Raw genomic sequence first — 12,742 nt, 5'->3', positions numbered from 1 at the left:
GGTCAACGTCATCTCTTCACATCACTTCTAGAATGTTCCATCATTCCAAATTCCACTTGTAACTACAACTACAATGTATTCTGAATGTTTGAATGGTGCCAAAAATATTAACTACAATAGAAAGACTATCCTGATATATTTTCATGCCAAACAAGGCTCTAAACAGCCTGAATTTCAGGCAGGCCTTCAAATAAGTCTCCAAATTCACCAATGGCAAACCTTTAGTCCCAGTAAACTTGAATGGAAATGTGCTTTGCAAAATTAACATCATTTCCCACTAGTAATGAAATCTTGAATTTAAAATTATAACACATTTTCAAAAGAAAAACCCCCAATACATGCCACATACATCTTATGGGCCATATGAGTCTGCATAAAGGATGACCCAAAATTGTTTTCAAAGTGCTTTATAAACCATCATGAATTAAATCACTACTAAAGTATGCTAACTTACTTCACAGAGTAAATAAAATATATAAACTGGATCATACACACTGAATCACATAAACTAGAATTATTAATATGTATTAAGCATCACTTCCTAACCAAATGTTCTATTGCAAAGTTCAACAGAATTTCTATTAAAGTGGAAAAGTGTATGCCCAACATCAACAGAACTGAGGGTTTTCCAATGCACAAATCCTTCTAGTGGTCCAAATGATTCGATCTCTGATAAGTTAGGCCAAATTAAGATCTTGAGGTGCAATATCTCTGTTGAACCTCTACCCTTTAAGTCAGCAGTAAAGAAATTCTTCACCACAAAAATGGTGGGCATCTGGCCATAATGAAACCTAAAGCTAAGCATGTATTAAATACATAGATCCCCAACCAATTTATTCATTCATTTGTGCTGCTCTGAGGACGTTAATAACGGCTGCTGAGTAGCTCTGCCCCTATTGAAGGTTAATCGCTGGGGAAAATTCAAATGCAAATCATGTCTGGATCAGGACTACAGATTACCTATGTTCTCATATTGTATATAGGTATGGTCTACAGCATCCTGCATGTTTTTATCAGTTGGACTAACTAATTGTACATGTGAGAAGGACACACAGAAGGTCATTCTGGTAAAACATCCATCTTCTTCTGCTGTTTATATATTGCCAGTTAACCTTTACTTATAAATCAACACTTGGCTACAAACATAGTATTATGTAGTCTTAACTGTTGAGTTTTTTCTGCTTCTTTTTAATGTATTTCAAGAGAAGTCATATGAGGAAGTATACTCCTAGTTAAACAGCTGAAGCAGTCATCTGCGACAGCTCCTTGTTCATATGACTGTAAAAAAACGATTTCTACAGTTTGCATTTCACTAAAATGATAAACTGACGTTCACTTGCCTGAGTGATCCAAGATGCAACAGAACAGCCCTTCACCCATCTGCATGTTAAAGAAACTTAATTTCCTGCTCTCTGAGCTGCCATAATACTTCTTTTCCTCCATGCTTTTTATTGTTCTGCATTCTTGATCACAGAGTTCAAGAAAGAAAGGCACTTAACTACCCCAAATCTCAGATATGGTGATTTATGCTTTCGTGTAAATGCTGCTTAATGTGAATCAAGGTTCACACTGATAGTTATCCGATTTTAAAGCTGAGTTGACAAAAGGAGAAAGCAGTTCTGAGGGAAGAAATTTTAAAGGGGGTGGGGTGGGGGATCCAATGCTACCTCATAGTCATCTTTATCACAAAAGATTGTGTGAGATTAGCATCTCTTTCCAAAATTAAAAATGACTTAAGAAAAATTATAAACCAGCTTAGTGTAAGTTTTTTTTTGCAGGTTTCCCAACAACTTCTATATCTGCCAAGTTAGCTGTAAATTTACTGCAAGTTGATATTGCACATGTAAACTGAAAAGCTAAAATGGAACTATAGTCTGAAAATATTATTCTTTATATCACCTAATCGACAACAGATATTACTACAAACAGAGCTGCAATTGGCTAAACCAGACAAGGGAATACACTAAAAAGAGAGGAATAGGCTTCACACCAGTTCTGATTTGGGCAAAGAGTGCAACTGAATTTATAGAACAGGGCTAAAATCATGCTCCATGGGAAATGTATTCTTTGGCCTTCTTTGATTAGTGACAAACCCTATTGCAACAGAAATTCTACAATAATTCCCTATTGCAATATAACTTTGTTTATTAATATATTTGCATATATGAGGATAAGTCTAAAGTTACTGCTACAAAATCATAGAAACCTTTGCTAAATAAAAATATCAAAAGGTGATGCTAATTGCTTCTCCACATATCCTCCTCCTCCCTCCCTCCCCTTCCTCCACCTAGGTCTAGATATTTCTGAAGATGGTGTTTCCATTTCTCTAACTCACCAGCTACTCCTTGGAAACCCTACACAGGGTTGCTATGAGTTGGAACCAACTGGACGAGACTTAACAACAACAATATTCATAATGCTTCCATATTCAGTGTTCTGGTGCTTGACAGTCTCCCACTACTATTCAACAACAACAGTAAGACAAGTGTATTACTGAAATAATTTTTCTGTAGCCACCCATTGATCACAGAGACATGCTTAAACACATTCAGTTTGTAATAACCAATGCAAGTGTGCACTGGAACCCTAGTAGCAATAGTTTCTGACTTAGCCTCATAGATAAATGAACTAGGCAGTGCTTCATTCTGTTGTGCATAGGGTCATTATGATTCAGAACCGACCAGAACCAAACAACAACATAGCTATACACACCACACATCTGTTCTGTTGTACATAGTAAGTTACTATGAGTCGGGACTCATTCAATGGCACTGAACATCACATATTTGGGGATGATTATGTTGAGTCCTGGTGTGACATTGTGGGTTGATGCGCTAGACCACAAAGTTGGTTGGAATTGCAAGTTCAACAGTTCAAGCTCACCTGCTGCTCCTCAGAAACCCTATACAGGGTTGCTGTGGGTCAGAACCAACTTGAAAGCACTTAACAACAACAAATGTGACTCCAAAGATCAAATCACTAAAGACTCGTAATGACTTGAGGAGAGGACATAGTAAGTAGCTTGAGTCTATAAGTAGTTATCTATGTTTATTTCCATGAACACAATCCAAATGTAATGATACTAGTTGATGATATTTATAGAATTTTAGCCATATCTTGGGAGCTCTGTTCTCACATTCATTTAAATGAGAAGACTACAATTCAGAGAGTATGACTATGAAAACAAACGTAACTGTACTTAGATCCCCAATTTGACAAGATTAAAATTCTGAAACTCTGTAGGTAATAGGGTTTTAAAGGTTCAAATGCTTGACTTACATAAATGAATTTCTCTCTTAGGTTTTCCATTGCACTGGCTTCTTCATGAGAACTCAGAATTGCCATTCCAGCTGGTGCCTGGATCATCACTACATTGAGTCTAAGCCAGGGATGAGGAGAGAAAAGGGAACCCATACTCTGAAGTAGGGTTTCAGTATTTGGGTGAGGGACTCAAGCCCACTGCCCACCTGTGTGGTCTACTGCAACCCCCTCTTCTCCAGAGAACCTCCTTTTGTCCCCAGGGGTCACCAAGTAGAAGGGGGACTAGGGACAGGTATGCTATATTTTAAAATACTGCAATTACTTTTGCCATCATTTGAGAAAAATAGGAAACTGTCTGAACTGCCTTTATCTCTTAAAATAATAACTGGAATGTGTACTAGCCTAAACCCACATTCCTTTTGACATCACTTCACAGTACTGAGTGGTAGCCTCCCTCCCTTCAGCCTGGTGGTGACCTGACCAGCATAGGCAGCTAAGTTCCAGCTACCTGCTTTTCCTGGAGGCAACCACAGAATGATTTAGCTTCAAGGTCATTTGGCCTAACTTAACCATTTCTTGACAAAATTGAGGATGCTATTTGTGTCGAGGGCAGTAAGCTATAGGATGGCAGCTCACATAAGCATAAAAAAGGAACATCCTAAGAGCAGAAAATGTACAGAGATTCAACATCAAGAATCAGAAAAGACGCATCACCGATAGGGGGAAGTGGGGTAAAAGCAGCAATGAAGCGGCAAGCTAAGCCCTATAATGTTCGGTGGGCTTCTGTGGACCCAGACGGGGACCTGGTTGGCCAGCAGTGTGGGGAGACCTGGGGACTCTTGGGCCCAGAGTCAGTGGCGTGGCCACAGAGGACTAGAGTGGAGAGTGAAGCTACCAGCTGATAGGAAGAGAGGGCATACGCACAAGAACACCCACACTTGCAGATGGTACCCACTTGACCTGGCTTCAATGACTGGATGATCAGAGCCCAACCAAGAGAAGAAAGAAGAGGGGAAAAAAGAGTGATCTGCTACAATTTGATGAACTTGACCTACACCTATGGATGCAGTAACTCAAAAGAAGGAACAAATCCTTGAACAGTAAGAATCATTCCCAACCCCTCCCCTCCACATACAGAGTGGACAGAGATGGGCAACTTGGACATTGGATACCCAATCCAGTGAGTACTATCCAATCTGTCTAGGCAGAGCTGATGAACTGAAATGCAGATGGGTCACTTGTGATACAATAGTGAATAATTGTTATCAGGACTGATTGTGAGGATTGGAAATGCAAAGGCAGACATTTTATAGCAAGGAAGGGAGTGATTAACTCTCCAGTTTAGGAGCGGAGGTCCCTAGGACCATCAACGAAAAAGAGACAAGAGCGGGACCCTACCCAGAGAAGCAGCGATGCCTGAGATAGAGGCAGAGACAATGACGTGGAGTGATGAAGCGGCTGCGGACTTTGGATCCAGAGAGAAAGAGGGACTATGTGCTGAAGACTGGGGGTGGGGGTGGGGGTAGTGTGTGTGGGGGGGAGGGGGTTTGTAGGATATACCCTTTGCATGGAGGGGATTGGAACCATGGCAATGAAATGATATACAATGGAAATGAATGTAAAACTAAAGTTCTCTCATGTAAACTATCATATATTTCTCAATAAAACATTAAAACAAACAAACAAAAAAGAATCAGAAAAGAGTAGAAGGAAAATAACTGAAACCGAGTGGCCAATTCTTTCTACCAGGTAACGCCCCCAGTGGGAGATCTCCCCCTACCCAAAAACAGAAAGAGTCCCACTCTCCTGTGCATCTCATGGTGTCTGACATACAAAGCCACATGCACTATATGCAAGACTATACAAAACTTTCTTTCAATAGTTATATTTGCCTTAATCAAAAAAAATCAACTCTACTGTACTCTGATTTCTCAGGTCACTGATCCATGTACACTAAACCAGAATTTCTTCAACCAATGAAGCTCATTAACACAGAGGGTGGGCAACAATTTCCACAAGTACTCCCCAGGAGGAGACAGCATGCCAAGCAGAGAACCTCAGACTGCTGGCAGACAGGCATGGTTTAAATCCCAACCCTGTCAGCACTTGATTTGTGGGACCCTAAGGTCCAGTGTCTGGATCTGAGAAAAGGGGGTGATAATAATAAGGGGAATTATGAATACTTCTCTGTAACACCTATCTGGAATAAAAATATAGTAAGAATGGCAATTAGGACTACCATCCTGGGAAGAATACTCATAATTATTCCCAGAGGGTTGCTATAAGATAATACAGGCACAGTAAAGGCTAAACTCAGTAAACATTTTACTTTAAAATAAATAGTCCTTGGGCTGATATTATAGCTTCCTAACTCTATACACTAACCTTACAAAGCTGCTTTTTATATCTTGCTATATTTAACACAAATCTATAATCTCTTCCAAATGCATGGTTAAGTGCAGTTAAAGTGCTAAAAGTACAAGAAAAAGGGCTTAACCCTTAGAAGCTCAGCTGGTGGAAATACTGCTTCTTTCTTTCATCCACTGACATCTGGCAGCAGTTGACCCACTTAAACTCAACAGCAGTCTCCAGGAAGGTCCTGACTAGTCCAGCTCTGCTGCACAATCCCATTCCACTAATCTTGGGTTGCACTTTTTTTTTTTTTTTTTTGGCCTGCTGCAATCTTTCTTTCCTTAATTCCATCACACACATCCACCCGATAAGTAATTATTGCATACTTACTATGTGCAAGGTGCTATGCAATCTGCTAACCAAGCCAGAGTGAGTAAAAGCCAACAAGTCCGTACTTCCACGGATTCAATACTTTGTAGGCAACACTGTGGCACTCATCAAATAATCACATAAATACTACAGCAGAATTAGAACTGGGTAAATAACATCTACATGGCTGTCCAGGAGGACACAAGTGAAAACAACAAAAGTGTGTGGCACAGAGCAAAAGACAGACTAGAACGGTCTTTGGAGCTGGAATCCTAGCTCTATCATTAGCAGCAATGTTGTTGTTGTTATGTGCCGTTGAGTCAGTTCCAACCCATAGCGACCCTGAACAGGGTTTCTGAGGCTGTAAATCTTTACGGGAGCAGAACGCCTCATCTTTCTCCTGTGGAGCAGCTGGTAGTTTCGAACTGCTGACCTTAAGGTTCGCAGCCCGATTTGTAAACCGCTACGCTACCAGAGCTCCTTCATTAGCAGCAGTACCCTTAAGCAAATCGCTGGATTTCTGTGGGACTCAGTGCCTGATCTGTGCAATGGAAATGATACCGTGCAAATATCGTCAATACAGAGTCTCCTACAGAGTTACAATAAATAATATAACCAATTGCTATTATTGTCCTGGTGTGGCACTGCAGGATAATGCCCTGGACTGCAAGGTCAGTTTGAGTCGCAAAGTCAGTGGTTCAAACACACCAAATGCTCCTCAGCAACCCTACAAAGGGTCACTATGAGTTGTAAATGAGACTCAGCAGCACTTAACAGCAACAATAATGATCAATATAGGGGTCCTGGTGTGGCGCTGTGCAATAAAGCACTGAACAGCAAGATGGGTCTGAACTAAAAGGTTGGTGGTTCAAACTCACCAGCGGCTCCTTGGAAACCCTATAAAGGGTCGCTATGATTCGATAGCACTTAACAGCAATAACAATATTTTCAACATTATTGGCAGTATTATAAATACGTTTGAGACCTAAACCAAAAAGAAATTGATAGAGTTATTCAGTCCTGTAGGGCTAAAAGCTAAAATTTGCTACATTCCAAAGCAATCACACTTTTTAGGGGATGGGAAGGAACCCTAATACCATTTCAGAGATATTCCCCATTTACAAATAGGTAGGAGATTATTAGCCTAACAATATTAGTGACTGGAATAAATGATCAGAACCAAGAACTGGCTGGCTTCGCAATGTTCCTTTGTCAAAGCTCTTTCCTGTCATGTTGATGGGGCACTGATGTAACCTATTATAGCCCCAAAGAGGAAAGCAGGAAAGCAGCCATCTCCAGTGAAAAAAAAAAAAGACCCATAAGTCTAACAGCTGGTGGTGGCAGCCTGTCAAACTGAGGAAAGTTAATGTCAAGAACAGACGCGCGGCAGTCTCTCACTGTTATTTTTGCATGATTATTCCCAGGTGTTGGTGCACGCTGAGCAGTAGCCTGGGCATTTATCACACGAGAGAGCCTAAGAGCATGGGAGTGGGGAAGAGAGGAGGGTGGAAGGAGGCGGGAAAGAAAAGGTTATTTACACAGATAGTGGCACTTAGTGTGTGTAATCAGAGGGCTGGAGGGGGAAAAAAAATATCTGCAGAGAGATTCTGGCAATATTTTCTCTGTTCACCTTATTTCAAGGGCTTCCTGAGTGCTGATTAGCAAGGAAGGCTCCAAAGTTGGAGTGCTGTTTGTGGCAGCTTTTCATCACTCGAACATCTGACTGTGTCAGCCGATGATGGTTTTCAGTACCAGAAAACGGATGGCAAATGAGAGAGGCTCACCAGAGCAGGACTGGTGGGTACTCCCCTCGAGCACACGGGCTCTACTTCAACCCAACAAAGAACCATTCAGGTGGCTCTACCAGATGAAACAGCTAGTGCTGCTAGGCAGAGGGAGAAGGGAGAAACCCTGTACTGAAGACATGCCAGCCTCCTCCATGAACAGCTTCCTTCTACATCCCCCGTGTCACATCTAAATGCTGACGGGGGACCATACCCCGGGTTTCTTCCATCTGTTGCCACAAATCTCCATGCTCGTTCCGCTATGAACCCCTCAATCCAAGGATTCTCTGATCACTAGCAATCTGAGTGGGGATAGTGGTTTATTTTGCTCAGCACTAATATTTTTACATTCTATGAGCATGCTGGTGCACTATTACTTAATATTCATGTTTTCCCTATATTCTGGTATTTGGCTATTTTATGAGATTGCCCACAGTCACCTCTTTAATTTAAAAAACATTAGACAGAGATTGCACTCTGATGTAGAGGAAATCACCGCTCTTTAAAGGTGACCACAGCCCTGCTGTCTCTTACTTTGTATTTTCACTACCCTTGCTGCCTGACATCATGGCTTCATTAACAAAGTCATGGAAACTTAAAAACCTGCTTCCATGAGCACTGATCTTTTCTCCAAAATTAATTGCCAAGGAAGAATCTCCAACTGTGACAAACCAACTTGGAACAACTGTATTTTTGTCCTTTCTTAAACCGTCATTCCTAAATGTGGTTGAAATGTTTCCTTTCAGAACTATGATCTAAACAATGTAAGTATTACAGCCTGCTATGGGAAGCATGTGAGCAAATTCTACTATGTATCAGGTACCATACATATTTCATTTCCTTTCATTATCATTGTTGGTGTATTGTGGCAGAAACTAAAGATCTCAGAAGATGGCAGCTTCTCCAAGGAGTTGAAATTCAGGGCCAGACCTCCGATTTCAAAGCCCATAGGTATTCTCAAAAAACAACAACAACAAAACAAAAAACTAACAACAACCACAACTATTTAGCACATACAACGCAGAAGCTATGGTACAGAGAGCGCTTTCGGTATGTTCTCTTGCTCATGCTCCACAGCAAAGATTGTGACGGGTGGTATCTTATGAATGAGGAAAAGGAAACTTGGGACATGTTAAAGTAACTTGAAAAAATCGCTTCAAGTTGGTGGCTGAGAATCTGAATCCACATTGGTCTATCCTCAAAAGCAAACTCTTTCTAAATGTAAACTACAATAAGATTGGCAGTTAGAACCCACCAGGCACTCCTTGGAAATCCTGTATGGGATCGCTGTGAGGCAGAACTGACTCGGAAGCACTTAACAACAACAACAACAACAAAGGCATCTTGGAGTCCTGGTGTAGTACTATAGGATCAACATTGGGCTTCAAACCACAAGGACAGCAGTTCAAATCCGCCAGCTGCTCCCTAGAAACCCCATACAAGGTCGCTATTAGTCGAAACCGACTCCAAGGCACTTAACAACAACAACAATAAAGGCATCTTGGTAAGTGTTGCAATAAGTTTAGTAGCCTGACCTGGCAGGACTCAGCCAGGGCTCTTACCCCAAGGCCAACAGAGCCAAGGCAGATGCTTCCATTCCCAGAAGGGATCCCAGCCATGTTAAAATCCCAGAATGCCAACCCAGATCTCTAAGGCATTGCTTGGGCAGGGAGTAGGTGTTTGTTGACTGTTACTGTATCACCCTAGAAGTGGTCTGGTGGGTCAACCCAAAACACAAGCACGTATGGGCAAACCACATGTGTAAAGCATTCTATTAGACAACAGTAACTATTACTTTTAACTTCATTCTCTAACTAGCAAAATAGACATTAAGTATGTAAAAATAGTGTCATTAAATCATTTTACTCATTGTCTTAAAAATGTTCTTGTTTCGAAGCCAAACCAAATTGTCACCTAGTAGACCCTCAATTAAGGAGCTCTGGTAGCGTAGTGGTTACGAATCGGGCTGTGAATCTCAGGGTCAGCAGTTCAAAGCTATCAGCTGTTCCGCGGTAGAAAGATGAGGCTTTCTGCTCCCATAAAGATTTACCGCCTCGGAAACCCTGTACAGAGTCGCCATGAGTCAGAACCAACTCCATGGCACATAACAACAACAAGACCCTCAATTGTGTTCCACAGCAAAGTGACCCTGTTAGAGGTGGAAAAGGGGCATCAGGACTCCGGTCCTAAGGACTCTCCCCACCAAACCACATCAGTTGTCATATGTACACTTAGCCTCATTTGTGTTCTTTGGTGGGGAGGGGAAGGAGGGAACCCCGTCCTACTGCTGAACCACAGATACTTAAGCTGTTTTAAAAGCGCTGGTTGACATCTTTCACTGCTCAGAGCTGGATGTGCTTTAAATAGTAGCAGTAAATGATCAGTGTTTTCATATCTTGCCCATAAGTGTTCTCTTATTTCCTCTCATCCTGCCTATTCCAAAGACACTCAAAACAAAAATAAGCCACAAAGAAAGGAGACAATGACAATGGTATTTTAAAAGCCTGTCTTCTTGGATTAAATCCTTTTCATGAGTCCCTTTACTTTGTACAAAGCTGAATTCCTCAAAAGTTCCAAACAAATCCCTTTTCTATCAAGTAAATCTTTTTCCCAGTCTCATAAGATTGAGACTTTTAAAAAGCAGCTCAATGTAAACTCTGTATTTTTAATATTCGATTTTTCTTAACGGGTGGTACGTCTATATTCTTGAACAAATCCATTTCAAGAAACCAGAAGACTATATATAGCTTAGTTACTGGCTATAAATATGTTGCTTACTTCTGTATAACCATTAATTTGCCTTGTGGGGTAAAGGAAAAGTTGAAGGCGTCACCCTTACCCTCAACCTTCTCAACATGGATGTGACTGAAGTCACATGACAGAGTGAAGGAGGTAAGATGGAAAGAAAAACCTTCCTGGAGAAAATCACCTAACTTCCATTCCTCCAAGTTGGCTCATTGTGTCACCTTATACTACAGAATCTCACTTGTAAGAACAGAAAGGAGTGTTTACAACTAAAATTTTATACCTTTACATTATGAATGCAGTGCATGCTGTCTATAACCAATTCAATAATAAAGAAGTGCCTGGAACTAAAGAAAGGCCTACAACAGATTATGGGCCAGAAATCCCTTTTCCAAAGCCACAGAAGGAGGCATATCTTACACCCCTGTACACTGTACCATCTTGGAACCGCCACTCACTCTCTTCCCTGCAAAATCTTAACCGTTTTCACAAAAATCCATCATATTACTACTAAGGTTCAGCTCCTATTCTTTCTAAATACTAATTCAAAAATATTGATAAATTTCAATAAATAGTTGAATTGTAATTTCATATTGAATCACAATAAATGACTCAATAAAGTGTTCTATTGTTTATCAGAGATGGAAAAATGAGTTTAAGAAAAAAAAAATTCTTAAAACATTTATATATCTATTTTTTCAAGAGCACTTTGTTGTTGTTGTTGTTGTTAGGCACCATGGAGTTGGTACTGACTCACAGCAACCCTATGCACAACACAATGAAGCACTGCCCGGTCCTGGGCAAACCTCACAATCGTTACTACATCTGAGCCCATCGCTGCTGCCACGCCATCTCATTGGGGTCTTCCTCTTTTTCTTCGACTCTCCACTTTACCAAACATGATGTCCTTCTGATAATATGTCCAAAGTATGAGACATGAAGTTTGGTCATAACTTTAAAAAGCACCTTAAAGGATTCAAGTTCGCTCTTATTGCAGTTCTGCTGAAGCACACGGATGGATTTTACCATCTAATTTTTTAAATTAACGTCTTAAGAGAAGAGTTATTTCTAGGGTCAGAAGCAAAAATAAGAGATCACAGACTGTCCAAGATTTAGCCATGTCCTCTACCAAGTTCTCTATCATAATCTAAACTTTCCTTCTTGCAGAACCCCACACAAAAGAGCTCCTCGCAAGTACAGAATTCTGTATTCCCACCTGAGAACAGAGCAGATTTTAAAAGCCAACAGTCACTTTCCAGAAAGAACCTCCCTTATAGTAGTATCTTGTGCCTCCTTGGAGAAGTTTTATCCATATAAGAACATACAGAAAAAGAAGGGATTATGTCTCAGACTAAATCCTTCTGTGCTGCTTGAGGTTTAACATGATCATGTCTACTTTTAGAAGAGAAAAAGAAAACTAACATTTTATAAAAAGGTGCTAAGCCATTCTACTTTAGAATAAAAGTAAAGAAAAGATTAGGCAGAGGGCACATAATTGAATATTATTTCAACTCCTCAATAAGCAAGTCAAGGATGGATGGTTACGTTTGTGTGGCAGGGGGATATTAATTAATCCCATACCCTCCTGCTCCCCCTATAAGGCCACCTCACTGTTGGGGAAGTCACTCAGGCAGCAAAATTTCACCAGATGCCTACTATGCCTACATATAGGCTCCTAATGGAGCCCAGGCTGGCTGGAAGACAAACAGTTGCTACAAGTGCAGCCTGTGACCTAAGTTGGATGGTCAGTTAAGCCCAGAGCATTGTGGGAGCAGCGGGGGTGGGGAGGGAGGGCAGGGTATGTTCAGAAAGGGATGAGGGATAGGAGATGCAGGCAGAGCTGAGTGGCTCTGAAAGTCCTATTTTGTTAAAGGGTTCAAAACTTAGGGGTCAGGGAGAATGGAGAGAGATGAGGATGGAGAGCAAGCAGCTCACACAGAGCCCAAGCCACACTAAAAATCTGAGGTTTTATCATAAAGTTAGAAGAAAGCACTGAGAATTTTTCAGTAGGGGAGTGGGAGGATCAGATTTTCATTTAGTAAAAAAAGCACATTGAAAGGTGTGGAAAGAACAGATGGAGTGGGGGAGAATAGAAGAAGAAGACTAGCTAGGAAGCCATTTCTGTATCTAAGGAAAAGGTGACAGCCTTGGTGGGGGATGGGAAGCAGAGGCTGAGTGGGAGTGGGGGAAGGTAAACTCAAAGAAGAATCCCAGGTTTTTGTTTCAGTTGG

At 41.0% G+C, this 12,742-nt stretch overlaps 1 protein-coding gene across 1 annotated transcript in view; it reads right to left on the bottom strand.

Annotated features, from left to right (window-relative positions):
- ZNF608 (zinc finger protein 608) overlaps positions 1 to 12,742 on the bottom strand; it is a 156,441-nt gene that overhangs the window by 87,318 nt on the left and 56,381 nt on the right. The window lies entirely within an intron of this gene.

This window comes from Chrysochloris asiatica, unplaced genomic scaffold, assembly GCF_000296735.1.
Source record: "Chrysochloris asiatica unplaced genomic scaffold, ChrAsi1.0 scaffold00171, whole genome shotgun sequence".
Taxonomy (NCBI): domain Eukaryota; kingdom Metazoa; phylum Chordata; class Mammalia; order Afrosoricida; family Chrysochloridae; genus Chrysochloris; species Chrysochloris asiatica.
This window is presented reverse-complemented; position numbering and strand designations above follow the sequence as displayed.